Source organism: Hylobates moloch, unplaced genomic scaffold (genome assembly GCF_009828535.3).
Source record: "Hylobates moloch isolate HMO894 unplaced genomic scaffold, HMol_V3 SCAFFOLD_2, whole genome shotgun sequence".
Lineage (NCBI taxonomy): Eukaryota > Metazoa > Chordata > Mammalia > Primates > Hylobatidae > Hylobates > Hylobates moloch.
Window position 1 is genome coordinate 105262567 of NW_026652277.1, and position 16401 is coordinate 105278967.

General features: G+C 39.2%; 1 protein-coding gene across 2 annotated transcripts in view; it reads right to left on the reverse strand.

Annotated features, from left to right (window-relative positions):
* The window catches only part of RARS2 (arginyl-tRNA synthetase 2, mitochondrial), a 78311-nt gene that overhangs the window by 61279 nt on the left and 631 nt on the right, over positions 1 to 16401 (reverse strand). The gene's annotated exons all lie outside the window — the stretch shown is intronic.

Sequence of the window (16401 nt, forward strand, 5' to 3'; positions counted from 1 at the left end):
CTCCAAGGAATTGCGCCACCATGCCCAGCCTCATGTATTATCTTACTATATTTCATTTGCTACCAAAACGCTCTGAGTGGGGCTTAAGCACATAAAATGAAATGGAGGTATAAATTTATACCAGAAAACCCTAAGCTCAAGGTACTTACGTTCTTGGCAGTCAAGGTACAAAGGGAATCTATCTACACAGCATGTTTTACCCCTAGTAATACAGGGTAAACATATATATACAGTAAATAGCAGGAATGAAGTTTTCCTGAAAGTAATTCTAAGACTAGTTTATCTTACTCATATGAAGATATAAATAACAAGACAGTAGTTTCAATAGCAGCTTCACAGAGGATACATGTATAATTAGTCTGTTCTTGTACTGCTATAAAGACATAACTGAGGCTGGCTAATTCATGAAGAAAAGAAGTTTACTTGGCTCATGGTTCCACAGGCTGTACAGGAAGCATGTACGGGGAGGCCTCAGAAAACTCAATCATGGCAGAAAGCAAAAGGGAAGCAGGCACATCTTACACGGTGGGAGCAGGAAGAAAAGAGTGAATGGGGAGATGCTACACACTTTTAAACAACCAGATCTTGTGAGAATTCTATCACCGAGGCAGCACTAGGGGAATGGTGCTAAACCATTAGAAACCATCCCCATGATCCAATCACCTCTCACCAGGCCCCACTTCCAACACTGGGGATTACAATTGAACATGAGATTTGGGTGGGGACACAGAGCCAAACCATATCAGTATAGAAACATTCTTACATAATGTAAATTTTAAAACAAACAAACAAGAAAAAGGGGGTTGGGGTGAATGTGGAATTACTGTTTAATGGGTAGAGAGTTTTAGTTGTGCAAGATGAAAACTATACCGCAGACAGATGGTGGTGATGGTTGCACAATGTGAATGTACTTAATGCCACTGAACTGTATACTTAAAAATGGCTAAGATGGCAAATTTTACGTTATGCGTATTTTTTCACAATTAAAAAAAAAAAAAAGCAATCAAGAAGACTTCCGGGATAAAGTAATGAAATGAAAGCTTCTTCACATAATCTCCCATCTTCAACCAACATCAAAAAGAAAAGGAAGGAAAGTAAGTAAACACATAGGTAGGTTGGTTCTCCAGCAGCAAATACACAAGACAGAAAGAGCTCAAAGTCATAAACTTCAAAGTTGATAGTCAAGTAAAAATACAATAGCTTCTGGAGGAGAATGGAACAGCCCTGTTTGGCAAGGCTAACTCAGTCCTCATGTATCAGAAGTCAGAGATGAATTAACAATTCTCATTAACACCCCAAATCTGGAGAAAAACAAACTGAATAAATTCCATTATTTTTTCCCTCTTGCAACTAGGAAATGCTGCCCAAGCTGTGGGAAACAATTAGTAAGACAGAAATGAATTCCAGCACTTTCCAGCAAAAGTAAAAATTCTAGGGTAACACACCGATGGCCTTTCCAATGAAAACACAATCCATTCTCCTACTGCAGAAAGCAAATCTTGATATGGTGTTGTGTGAGCAGTAAGAATCAGAGTAGTTTTTACAGGAAGACAGAAAAATATCAGGGCTAGTTTGCAAAAATTTAATATACCATGTCAGAGTTGAGGAATAATGTGTACAGGTCACCATGACATACTAGACAGAGAGACAAAAGAGGAATGCAAAGGGGGAGGAGTTTACCTTTGTGCAACCACAAAGGTGAGGTAAGCCAAAAACAAATGTGACATGAGGAGTGAAGAAGTCATCCCACAGTGTGCAAACAAATGGAAAGCTGGGGCAGAGCTGTCAAGCATGAGCAAGAGGAAAAAGAACAGGCATCACCAGTAGGTGATCAAACTGAAATAAACAAAAATAGGGAGAGAGAATAGGGAGGGAGGCAGAGACCAGAAGATAGACAGCTGGAAAAAATGTAGCATACAACAGATCAAAGAACTCTGCCCAGGAGAAAAATGTAACCCAATGAATACGAAGAACATTATTCACAAATGCTTCAGGATTTGGAACTTACTGAGAATGTGAATAAAATAAACAAGAACTAAAAGACAAGATGCGAAAACACGAGTGAATTTTATAAGGAGTCTAAAAATTAATGATCAAACTTTTTACCATAAAACTAATAATTAAGAATTATTATACTGTATACTTAAAAATGGCTAAGACGGCCATTTTTATAAGAGTATGGGGAGATGCTACACACTTTTAAACATTACATAACATTCATAACATTACAAACATTACATACATAACAATACTATTATAAGAGTATAGTCATAATTGAAAAAAAAACTGACATAGAAGAACTAATCAGAGAATACAAAGATTAATGTAATCAGAAAAATAAATAGAATTGAAGAAAGATAATCCAACCTTAGGAAAACTGGTGTCCCTAAAATACAAAAAGAATGACGACTAGCAAACAAACATGCAGACAGGAAGGAAGGAAGGTAGACTGCTTCCCTAGCAACCAATCATAAGAATAGAGAGACAAAATCCAAAGCCATAAACTTCAAAAGAGATCTCCAAGAAAAGATACTACAGATTCTGAAGCAGAATGGAGCAGCCTTATGTGGCAGGGCTCCTAACTTGATCTCACTTATCAGAAGCCACAGAGATGAACCCTACAAAATAGAAAGTGCACACACACGCACATACACACACACACCCCTTGGCTTCCCCAAAAGCAGGGCCTGAGAAAAAGACTTGCAGGCAAGTAGTTTATTTGGGAGATGGTTCCTGAGGGCAGAAGTGATGAGAGAGAGGGAAGGAAGAAAAGTTAATACAAGATTATGCCATCAAAGTCATTGCTATAAGCAATGGAGGCTTAATTTCCATGGTACCTCCTAAAATACAGACGTAGTGTTTACCAGAATTCTCTATCCAAAATAATTCCACCACACTGGAGCTATGTATGTGCTGGGACCAGCAGGCTCCAGAGAGGATGAGGTGCTATTAGCAATAAGTGAATGGAAGCACACACGAAACTGTTTACACCTGTGTAAATAGTTGTAAACCTGTATTTACAACTGTGGCAGCTGGAATCAGAGGTGTGACCAAGGTGATGGGAGATAGGGCACAATATAAACAATAAAGGGAAAAACTTCCACGAAATGAAGAAACAAATCTAAATTGTGGTACACTACTGCTATGGCACATCATTCAGCAGTAAAATCAAAGAACTACACCTCCATGCATCATTGTGGATAAATCTTTTTTTGTTGTTTTTGAGATGGAGTTTCGCTCTTGTCACCCAGGCTAGAGTGCAATGGTGTGATCGCTCACTGCAACCTCTGCCTCCTGGGTTCAAGGAATTCTCCTGCCTCAGCCTGGGATTACAGGCACCCACCATGCCTAGCTAATTTTTGTATTTTTAGTAGAGACGAGGCTTCACCCTGTTGGCCAGGTTAGTCTCGAACTCCTGACCTCAAGTGATCCACCTGCCTCGGCCTCCCAAAGTGCTGGGATTACAGGTGTGGGCCACTGCGCCCAGCTGGATAAGTCTTCTTTAAAAATTGAGTCAAACAAAACATTCCAAGCTGCAGCTGCACAAAGATAATTACACTTTGATATAATTTATATAAAATTTAATAACTTGTAAAATAATACTATTTAGAGATACATTCATAGGTAATGAGTGACATTCACAGGTATAATAAACACAAATTTCAAGATAGACATTACCTATTGCGTAAGGTAAGAGTTTGCCAGAGATGGGTACTCTCGGGAATTTTAAAGTATTTGTAATATTTTATTTTCGAAGCTGGGTGTGGAGCATATAAGTATTAACTATATTCTTTTCTATGATTAACATATTTCAAAAAAGACAAACTGAATCTACATATCAAGATAAATTACGTCAAGAAAATATACAGAAAATTCAACACTGAGATGCATGCTGGTTAAGTTGCTAAATTTGGAAAATAAAGCACCCAATCAAGAAAACTCCATGGGAAATGAAATAAATGTACTTTACTTTGTAGTCACATTAAATCACAAAGATCATGATCTGGTCAAAGCAGATAATTTAACGGTGATATTATATAGGAACAGATTCCTTCAATAAAGAAGTTGCAAAGTAGTGTGTTTCACCTGCTCAGTTGTTTTTTAATTTGAATTAATTGGCAACACAGGAAGATTGGAAAATTTTACAATTACACTGGGATTGCCCTATGCATTTGCATCTATGATATCAGAAGAAAAAATGTGAGGTAAGAACTAAACAGTGTTATTCCTTTATTTCTAAAAGAAAGATTCTGACACTTTTGTTGTTGTTGTTTTCTGAGACAGGGTCTCACTTTGTTGCCCAGGCTGGAATGCAGTGGTATGATGATGGCTCACTGCAGCCTCCAACTCCTGGGCTCAATCAGTCCTCCCACCTCAGCCTCCTGAGTAGCTGGGACTACAGGTGTACACCACTATGCCTGGCTAATTTTTTGTATTTTTTTGTAGAGACGGCATATCTCACCCCTGTTGTCCAGGCTGGTCTCAAACTCCTGGGTTCAAGCAATCATCCTGCCCCAGCCTCCCAAAGTGCTGGGATTATAGGTGTGAGCCACTGCACCCAGCCTTATTTCTAAACATGGTAATTTTCTAAAGATTAAGCCTCCTTTTGATATTTCTAGGATTACTTTTTCTGAGAAGTCATAATTTCTTAAATACAGCCAATTAAGCCATATATCAGGAAAAAGATTGGTGGTAAGCATCTTATCTGGTTCAACATAAAATGAACAGGAGACAAGTTGTGCAGATATGGTTACTAAACAGACTATAAATGTTATAAACTTTGAGTGAGAAAGTTACCCAACACAAACTGGTAAAGGTGGAAGAAAGTTGTATCATTTGTGAGAGTGCCAATGTCTTCATCCCTTATGGTAGAAGGTGATGCTGTCTAAATTTGAGACATGAAGATCTTTTTGTAAAAACACTACAAATTGTAATGTTTTTCACAATTTATTTTCTTACTGTAAAAACCTTATTTAGGAAATACATCAATAATTTTTTGAACTGCACTTTGGTTTTTCACTGAATTCAAACAAAACTACTTTTAACATTTTTATTTAAAACAGTATTTCAGGCCAAGCGCGGTGGCTCATGCCTGTAATCCCAATACTTTGGGAGGTTCAGGTGCAGGATCACTTGAGGCCAGAAGTTCGAGACCAGCCTGGGGCAACATAGTGAGACCCCCATCTCTATTTAAAAATAAAAATGATAAAAATAAAACAGCATTTCAGTAATGAGCACATGAGGAATAATAAGATTATTTTACTTTTCAATATGTTGGACATTTTTCCATTGTAAAACTTAAAAATAACACTCTGAAAATAAAAACTCATTGCAATACAGCCTGGATTTTGTAAAAAGCATATTTATCCAGTTTTCCTTCCTTCTTTTTTCTGCCTGTATATCTGCATAGAAATATACCTAAAAATAAAAGTCAGTGTTAATGATGATGATTTTTGGGGTAGTTTAAAAAATTCTTTGCATTTTTGTATTGCTTAATTATTTAAAATGAGCAGGCATTATTTTGCAAAAATCAGAACTTTTCCCTTACCAAACCACAACTTTATAAAAGTACGTTTAAGGAATTCCTGTTGAATGTTAAGCAGTATGGCTCAGACATGTACTGTTTACTAACTTCACATGGTGCTAAGCCTAGGATGGTGGTGAGGGAGGGAGAGGTATTCAAAATACCCCACCCTGAGATATTCTAAAATAACATAATAATGACTAATATTGGCTGGGCGCAGTGGCTTACGCCTGTAATCCCAGCACTTTGGGAGGCCGAGGCAGGCGGATCACCTGAGGTCAGGAGATCAAGACCAGCCTGGCCAACATGGCAAAATCCCGTCTCTACTAAAAATACAAAAAATTAGCCAGGCGTGGTGGCTGGTGCCTGTAGTCCCAGCTACTCAGGAGGCTGAGGCAGGAGAATCACTTGAACCTGGGAGGCAGAGGTTGCAGTGAGCTGAGATCGCACCACTGCACTCCAGCCTGGGAGACAGAGCAAGACTCTGTCTCAAAAAAAAAAAAAAAAAAAGACTAACATTTACTGATACTGAATACATACAATATACCAAACACAATTCTCAGCACTCCATACGTATTAATACCTTGCATCCCGATGACACATCTATACGGTAGCTAAAGAATTTTCCAGATTTTACAGACAAGGTGAAGAAAACTTAAAAATCTATCAGAGGAGAAACTGGATTTAAACCCGAGTCTTCCATGGTCAATGTTCTTAGTCACTTCACCAGCAGTTCCAATACTTTGCCGTATATGGGAATGACTACCGGAAATCTTTAGGAAAACCCACCTGACTCCCACGTGCAAATATTTTGATTTAATTAGTACAAAGTGGGCTCTGGGCAGAAGGATGTAAAACATTCCCCAGAAGATCTAATGTGCAGAGAGACCACTGCACTACACCTTTCTGCCTCTGGGTAGCCGTTGGGTAGTGGTTATCAAGCTTGGATGAACATCTGAATCACCTGATAATTTTTATAACTTCTAGGCCGATGCCCAACCTCAGGCTAAAGGGCCTGGGGTTAAGCAGTTTTAAATGCTTCTCAGGTGATTCAAGTCTGCAGCTAGTGCTTAAGAACCACGGCTTAGGGAGAGAGCAGTTGCCTCCCATTTTAATAATGTCCAAAGTAATGAATGTTTTTAATTAGAGGTTTCTCTTTCTCTCAAATGGGTGCAGCATAAAAAAAAGAGAGAGAGAGAGAAAAGAAAAGAAAACAAATTGAGAGCCACCGAGCATGGAGCATGTTTTTTTTTTTTTTTTTTTCTGAGACAGAGTCTCGCTCTGTTGCCAGGCTGGAGTGCAGCGGCACGATCTCTGCTCACTGCAAACTCTGCCTCCTGGGCTCAAGTGATTCTCCTGTCTCAGCCTCCCGAGTAGCTGGAACTACAGGCTCAGCCTGGGATTACAGGCACCCACTATGCCCAGCTAATTTTTGTATTTTTAGTAGAGACAGGGTTTTGCCATGTTGGCCAGGATGGTCTCGATCTCTTGACCTCATGATCCACCCGTCTCCGCCTCCCAAAGTGTTGGGATTACAGGCGTGAGCCACAGTGCCAGGCTTGGAGCATGGTTTTAAGTTCACTTACATTCTCATAGGTTCAGAATTATTCTGGGAGTAATACGACTTTCTTCAACTGTCTCTGAGATTGGATTTAGAGCTTTCTTGGATCAGAATGTGACTAATGGGTTTGCTTAGCTTCAGGGTTTATTTTCTTTTGCTCCCTTCAGGTAGGGCTGTTTCACCTGGCACTGGGCTTCACCTAGGACTAGCACAAGCGAAAAGAAGGTCTACTGATAACTATCTTCTTTAGGCTTCAAACTAATAAAAGTTTCACAGAATAAAATATCCTAAAAAGGTTACACAATGAGAACCAAATAATAAAAGACTGACAGTAAACCTGAAAATTTTAACAGAGAAATAAAATCCACAAAATTAGGCACAATCCTTGAGAAATAAACTAAATAACACATTGAATGAGGAGCAAATCTGCGGTTGAAAACAAGAAGCACTTCTTGCCAGGTGTAGTTGCTGACACCTGTAATTCTAGCGCTTTGGGAGGCTAAGGCACGTGGATTACCTGAGGTCAGGAATTTGAGAGTGAAACTCTGTCTAAAAAAAAAAAAAACACTTTTTAAAAATTTTTTAGATTTTTCTAGAGATGAAGTCTCACTATATCTCAATATATTGCCCAGGGTGGTCTCGAACTACTGGACTCAAGCAATCCTCCCACCTCAGCCTCCCAAAGCACTGAAATTACAGGCATTGGCCACTGCACCTGGCCTTTTATTTATTTATTTGCTTACTTATTTATTTTAAGAGGAAGCACTTAAGGGAATATCAAGTGAAAATTCACAACTGCCAGATCTTGTTTGAGAACCTAAGATCAGAGATTCTAATATGTAATATAAGAATGGCTAATATGTATTGAGTGCTTACAATGTACCAAGCACAATTCTAAACTTTAGATTTAGGAACCTAATATCAGAGATTCTAATATAATAGAATCTTTGGCTCCAGAGCATTCACTAGGAAAGCACATCAATCAATTAGCTTGTCAGCAGTCCTCAACCATTTATTTTTCTGATACGATGGCAAATATGATTCCTACCTCTAGTACTCAGATAACTGAGAGCAAAGTCAAAAAATATTCTCAGTCTGGCTCTAGACAGGTACTAAATTCAGCTAGGAGCTAAACTTGCCAGGTTCAGGATCAAAATCTGTGAAAACTGCATAAAAACCTAATTTTGCTAATGAAAAAGGGATCCATATCTTTAGCAACCAGACATTCAGGTGGCAAAATTAACATCATCTTATGAAGATTAGCTCTGTATTTTTATCCACATTAACATAATCTATAGGCCATGAGTCTAAAAAGGCAGTTACCCCAGTTGTTCCTCACTTGTGATTCTCCAACACTACCAAGTCAGGCACTGTAGGTTTGCCACCAAGACCAGTGCAGAAGCCCTCCCACATTTGCAGAAATTTTCCTCAGGAACAGGTCTGCATTAGTTTCAAGACACAAACAAGAAGCAAACAAAGTTAGAATTAAAACTTTGGGGCTTAGAAGAGAATATCCCAATTTGGAAGGCAAATTATGACTATAATAAAAGAAATTTAGCACGGTTCTTTTTTAAAATTAAGTTCCGGGATACATGTGCAGGATGTGCAGGTGACATAGATAAATGTGTGCCATGGTGGTTTGCTGCTCCTATCAACCCATCGCCTAGGTATTAAGCACCACATGTATTAGCTATTTTTCCTAAAGCTCTCCCTCTTCCCACCCCACCCCCAACAAACCCTGGTGTGTGCTGTTCCCCTCCCCATGGTCATGTGTTCTCATTGTTCAGCTCACACTTACAAGTGACAATGTGCAGTGTTTGGTTTTCTGTTCCTGCATTAGTTTGCTGAGAATAATGGTTTCTGGCTCCATTCATGTGCCTGCAAAGGACATGATCTCGTTCCTTTTTACGGTTGCATAGTATTCCATGGTGTATATGTACCAACCACATTTTCTTTATCCCGTCTATCATTGATGGGCATTTGGGTTGATTCCATGTCTTTGTTATTGTGAATAGTCCTGCAGTGAACATTCATGTGCACGTATCTTTGTAGCAGAATGATTTATATTCCTTTGGGTATATACCCAGCAACGGGATTGCTGGGCCAAATGGTATTTCTGGTACTAGATCTTTGAGGAACCATGATACCATCTTCCACAATGGCTGAACTAATTTACATTTCCACCAACAGTGTAAAAGTGTTCCTATTTCTCCACAATCTCACCAGCATCTGTTGTTTGACTTTTTAATGACTGCCATTCTGACTGGCATGAGATGGTATCTCATTGTGGTTTTGATTTACAGTTCTCTAATGATCAGTGATGTTGAGCTTTTTTTCAAATGTTTGTGGCCGCATAAATGTCTTCTTCTGAGAAGTGTCTGTTCATGTCCTTTGCCCACTTTTTAATGGGGTTGTTTTGTTTAAGTTCCTTGTAGGTTCTGGATATTAGACCTTTGTTAGATAGATTGCGAAAATTCTATACTACTCTGTAGGTTGCCTGTTTGCTCTGATGATAGTTTTTTTTTTTGCTGTAGTATGGTTATTATACAACTTGTGGTTCTAAGCAGAATGGAATGCTGGTGGGTCTGTGAGAATAGACTGGAAGCAAAGAACAGTACAAACGTAGATAATTCAGTCAGTCCTGCTGTTTACCTTAATGCCTTAATGTGGATGAATATCTTCCCAACATACATACTGCACCTCAGGACTAAATGACAACAATTGGACAACTAGTTTAATTGCTTCTTGAGGCCACACCTGAAATTTGATAATAAACTCATCAGCAGAGTCAAGAAAGCGGGTCTTCCTGCTCACCATTAGCAGGGTAGCTCCTCTATCAAGCTATGTAGATGTAAGTTAATAAGGAGAGCATAAAGCTACTTAAAATGTACTAGTTACAAGAAACTAAATGCAATTTGTGATTCTATATGGGAAAAAAAATCAACAAGACTGGAATATGGACTGTAAGTTAAAGCATTTTATCAATATTATGTGAATCTAATAACTGTACTGTGGTCATGTAAAACAAGCCTTGTTCTTAGGAAATAAACAATTACATATTAAGAGGTAAAGGAGCATTATGTATGAAACCTACTCTCAAATGACACAGGAAAAAATTAAACAGAATAATGAAGCAAATGTGGCAAAATGTTAATAACTGCTGAATCTAGATAAAGAGGATATGGAGTTCTTTGTACTACTATCACAACTTTTTATAAGTCTGAAATTATTTCAAAATTAAAAGTACACAAAATTAAAATGAACTAGCTGGGCCAGGCATGGTGGCTCTTGCCTGTAATCCCAGCACTTTGCGAGGCCGAAGCATGCAGATCACCTGAGGTCGGGAGTTCGAGACCAGACTGACCAAAATGGAGAAACCCCATCTCTACTAAAAATACAAAATTAGCCAGGCGTGGTGGCATATACCTGTAATCCCAGCTACTCAGGAGGCTGAGGCAGGAGAATCGCTTGAACCTGGGAGGTGGAGGTTGTGGTGAGCCGAGATTGTGCCATTGCACTCCAGCCTGGGCAACAAGAACAAAACTGCATCTCAAAAAAAAACAGAACCAGCTGAATTTAAGTTTAATGCGCAAAATGAAAAGCAAGTAAGAAAGGGAGACAAATCTACATTCCATCATTATTTCGCAGCCAGACACGTACTGGCCATTTTACAAATTTAACTCTACATATAGAATACAAAGAATTCTGGCTTTGAGGCAAATAGCTAGGTTAGTAGTTCAACTCTAGAATTTTATAGCTGAGTAACCTTAGGTTATTCCTTTCATTGTTTCTGAATCTCAGTGTCCTTTTCTGTAAAATAAGGATAATAATACAAATAGCAATGGCATGACTGAAATGATGAAATGAAAATTTCAAGTATTGTAAATTGTATGTGTGTACCACTAAGCACAATATACCACCATGCTTAGTGTTGAGGGACAAATCTTCGTGGGACTCTAATGTTTCTGCGTATGTAAACAAGACACAAATTGCCTTTGTTCTGGACTATCTTTCAAGGATACAGATTTGTAAGATAAAGATGGCTCCTCACTCCAGAGCAAAGGGCAGGCATGCTTACTGCCCATTATAAAAGACTCAAGGTTTCTCTCCTGTAGCACAGTACACAGTTTATAGAGGTATTATCTGACCCTCTTCACATTGTGGTATGGGAAGAAAAAGAACTTGGGAAATTGACACACAAAATAATGTTGATACTGTGGCTACTGCTATTGCTATGAACAGTAAAATCCTTTTCCCTCATTCAGGGGTCTGATGTTTTCTGCTACCATCCATGGAACTGTGGTAGAAACTTAAGAGCGTAAAATCACAGACCCTTTGCAACTCCTGACATTAAGCACTCTATTATCTTTATCTCACTACATTTTATTAATAGTCCTGTAAAGCAAAGCAAAATACAGCACCGTACAAGTGAGGTATCCCACAAATAGTAGTTATTATAATCTTCAACATCGTTATTAATCCTTGCAGCAATCCTGTAAACTTGCAATCAAAACCATCATCTTACAGCTGACTTGCCAAGAGTTAGTTACACAAATAGTGAAGCTAGAATTCTAATCCTTCCCACCATTATTAAGTGCTCCATGGTAAGCAGGTCTACACAAATCTACCCTCAAAAGACTGAGGAAGTTGAGAGACTGAAGAAAGCGGCTGACAAACCCAGCTTCTCAGAAAGAAACATTTAATATGGATTTATGAACAGAAGTCATATCTCAGGAAGCTAAGAGACAAGATGATGAATCCTTGCGCAGTTATCTACCCCAAGACCCAGGGCTTCTCTATGGTATATACCACAGAGAAGGGGTAACCATGCTTCAGAAGGGATGTCTAAGACAATTGAGGTCAACTCCTTAGAAAAAATCAAGAATGCTATGTCATAGCCTATCATTTGCTTAAGGGCAAGAATTATAAATCCTGTCCTTAAGTACTATAAACAGTAGATAAAATAGAAATCCTGCCCTTAAGTACTATGAACAGTAGATAAAATAGAAATCTTACAGGTATTCCTGGAACTGGGGATAATCAAAAGTCAACATGGCAGATTAGCATCCAAGATGGAGTTACTTTAGCCACCACACCACATCATCTCCGTAGCTTTAAAATTATGAACTCATTCAGTGAAGCTGCATATTTTATATGAGATCACAACAGAGATACTCAGGTATTCACTCTTCAAATACATATTAAACACTTATGTTTCGGGCACTTTGCTGGTGCTGAGGAAATAAGAGTGAACAAGACATGTTCTGTCTTCATGAAGCTTATAGAGGAAACAGACACTAAAACAAGGAAAACAAAACAATTACTCTTATTATCGTCATCATAGAAGCAAACAAGGGACTAAGAGAACTAGAGGACATACTTTTCAAATTATAGGTTGCCAGTTAGAAATAAATTCCGTTGCTGGGCGCAGTGGCTCACGCCTGTAATCCCAGCACTTTGGGAGGCCGAGATGGGCGGATCATGAGGTCAGGAGATGGAGACCATCCTGGCTAACACGGTGAAACTCTGTCTCTACTAAAAATACAAAAACATTTAGCCGGGTGTGGTGGCGGGCGCCTGTAGTCCCAGCTACTCGGGAGGCTGAGGCAGGAGAATGGCGTGAACCTGGGAGGCAGAGCTTGCAGTGGGCAGAGATGACGTCATTGCACTCTAGCCTGGGTGACTGAGCAAGACTCCACTTCAAAATAAATAAATAAATAAAAATAAAAACAAATTCCATTGAGTCTCAACCACCAGCCTTAAAAAATATGTATAAAACAGAACAGAATACAGTAGAAATAAGTATTGTTTCATGAAACTTTCATCGTGCATAAAGAGTGATGGTATAAAATGCATTTCTTTTAGGCACAAGGAATAATCTATACAATGGGAACGGAAAGACCCTGCTATGTTAGAAAAACAAATTAACATTGTAGCTAGGTTCCTATAAAAATGATAGAATGGGGCATGAATGGAAGTTGAAGAAGTTAAGGTTCTGGTAGAGACTCGTGCAACAAAGAAAGATAAGTGATATGATTTGATTCACAATTTAGATGTCACTTTTCTTGATAAATGGAGAATGAATTGGAGGGAGGGCAAGAATGGAAACAAAGACCCCATCAGAAGGCTGTTGTAAGCAGTCAATATAGGTGATAATGGGGGCTTGGTGTGGAATAGAGAAAGGAGAGGGGGAGGCAGCAGCAATAGTGTAGATGGATTCAAGATATAAAGACAAAATCAACAGGACTTGCTGAAGGCATTCCAAATATTGTGATTCTATGTACATATCATGCTTTCCAGATGTGTCTATGCACATCCTCCTCTTGCAATACCTGACCTCTCCCCAAGCTCTCGCTCTATTTACTTGGCACACTCCTACCCATACCCCTTTCAAAACTGAGACCTAACATCACCTTTCTACAAAACTTTGTCTGATCCTTAGGAGCTTTCAAGTTCCCTTGGCACTTTGCACATGCTTCTAATACAGGGATTACAGGCTGCAATGCAATTACCTGTTTACATTTTTTTCCAAGCAAGTCTGAGGCCATTTCAGGGCAGAAACTATTTTCTGTTCACTTTTAGCCTTGGGACTGATGACAGCGCTTAGAAAACTGTTGACTAATTAATCAAAGTTTGCTAAATGCATTTGCCATTGCATGTTACACATTCCTTCATTCCTAAACTATTATAGCAAAACAATGCTCATTCGCAAAGGTATTAAATACAGGCTGAGTATCCTCGGGACCACAAGTGTTTCAACTTTTCAATTTTTTCAGATTTTGGAATATTGGCTTTATACTCACCTGTTGAGCATCCCTAAACTGAAAATCTGTGGGGCTGGTGTTTTGTTTTGTTTTGTTTTTTGAGACAGGGTCTTGCTTTACCACCCAAGCTGGAGTTCAGTGGCACAATCGTGACTCACTGCAACCTCCACCTCTCAGGTTCAAGTGATCCTCCCACCTCAGCCTCCCAAGTATCTGGGATTACAGGAGGGTGCCATCATGCCCAACTAATTTTCTAATTAGTTTCCCAGGCTGGTCTTGAACTCTTGGGCTCAAGTGATCCACCTGTCTCAGTCTCTCCAAGTGCTGGGGTTATAGGCATGAGCCACCATACCCAGCTCCTAATCTGAAAATCTGGAATTCTCCAATGAACATTTCCTTTGAGTCTCATGTCAGCACTCAAAAAGTTTCAAATTTTGGAGCATTTCAGATATCCAGCTTAGGGATGCTCAAACTGTACTGAACATGTTTTTTCTTTGCTCTTTTTTCCCCATGTCCTAATGTATTGAAAATATTATTATCCTCAAGTTTCACATCATTCCCCAATGACTCTATATTCAGAGAAATAGATATATATCTGCATAATTTACACTGCTGTATAAATCCATTAGATTCCATTCAATGATTGGATTGTGCTTCTTGCTTTCACAAAGAGCACTGTATATAGGAAATATCTAATTTTAAAGTTAGATTTCTGTTCATAAACCAACTCTACAATGTATTGATGATGTGGCTTTGGGTAAGTTATTTAATCTCTGTGGATCTCAACTGACTCAATTATATAATAAGGTTAATACTTCTATATCATAGGGTTGCCATGAGCTTAAATGTGAATGTGTAGTAATTAGCACAAATATATACTCAATATATTAGTTCTTGTTTCTCCAACTTATCTCTTTTTTTTGTTTTTGTTTTTGTTTTTGTTTTTGAGACAGGGTCTCACTTTGTCCCCCAGCCTGGAGTGCAGTGGTGCAATCAAAGCTCGCTAGTTTCAGCCACCTGGGCCCAAACGATCCTCCCACCTCAGCTTCTCAAGTAGCTGGGACCACAGGTGTGTGCCACGACACCTAACTAAGTTTTGTTTTTTATTTTTTTATCGAGATGGGGGTCTCCCTATGTTGCCCAGGCTGGTCTTGAACGTGTCAGTTCAAGGGATCCTCCCACCTCGGCCTCTCAAAGTGCTGGGATTACAAGTGTGAGCCACCATGCTGGCCCAATTTACATTCTTTACAAAGAACACAGCCTTTGCAAAACTAAACACAATTTGTTTCTCATCATGGCATTATCTTGACCTAAGGGCTAAGAATGGAAAACATCCACCCTTACACACGGCTTAGATACTAAGGTCCAAAACTACCTTCCCTGATATGGTTTACTGTCTACATTAACATGAATTTATTATTTTTTTGTCTTCATTAGCATAACTTTACTGTTCTAGAAGACTTCTGCCCAAATAACTTAATCATTCATTATAAGAACTTCATGAGAAATCTATTAGCTTTTCACGTTTTTTATTTTTATTTTTGGTTACAGGGTCTCACTCTGTTGCCCCTCCTGGAGTGCAGTGGCACAATCATAGCTCACTGTAGCTTCAAACTCGTGGGTCCGTCCAAGTGATCCTTCAGACTCAGCCTTTCAGGTAGCTAGGACTACAGAGGTGCACCATCATGCCTGGCTACTTTTTAAAAAAAAATTTGTTGAGACGGGGTCTACCTATGTTGTCCACGCTGGTCTTGAACTCCTGGGCTCAAGCCATCCTCCCACCTCGGCCTCCCAAAGTGCTGGGATTATAGGCATGAGCCACATGCCAGGCCTATTAGTTCTTCTAATAGAAAACCTCAACAGTTTATGCCTTAAGGCTTCTTGCACTCTTTGCTTTTCCTACCAATCTTAAATTGCTGTATCAGATCTGTGTCCAACCCTAATCAAGCCATCTTCCTCCAACACCCTCCTACCCTCTCCCTCTGAAAAACCAGCCTTAAGCCATACTCATCAGTAAAATCTGACCTTGCTTTCCCAGTTTAATACACTACCAAAGCTCTAAGTGGTGTTCTTCCTTATCTCAGTAAGCAATAAATTCAGCTGTCTTAACAAAATGTCATGTTGGTGATATCTGGCGAATTATCACTGGACAAGGCAGTACATCTATAAACATAAAGACAAGGCAGAGGGATTTCCCCACAAATGTCTATAAACACTGTAAAAATGAGCTAAGATAAATTATACACCAGGCTAATTACGTCCACTAATACATCCATTAATCAGAAGGAAATGGGTTAGCCAAGACCACAATAGAAAGTTTCCTTGCAAGGGTGGCCAATGAGTCTTAAAAATTCTTTTTGATTAGTTCCACATTTATACTGCAATTTTGCCCAGCGCAGTGGCTCACGCCTGTAACCCCGGCTCTTAGGGAAGCAGAGGAGGGAGGACAGTTTGAGCCCTGGAGTTTGAGGCCTGCCTGGGCAATACGGCGAGACCCCGTTCTCCACAAAAAGGAAAAACAAAACAAAGCAAGCATATTGCAATTTTGTAAG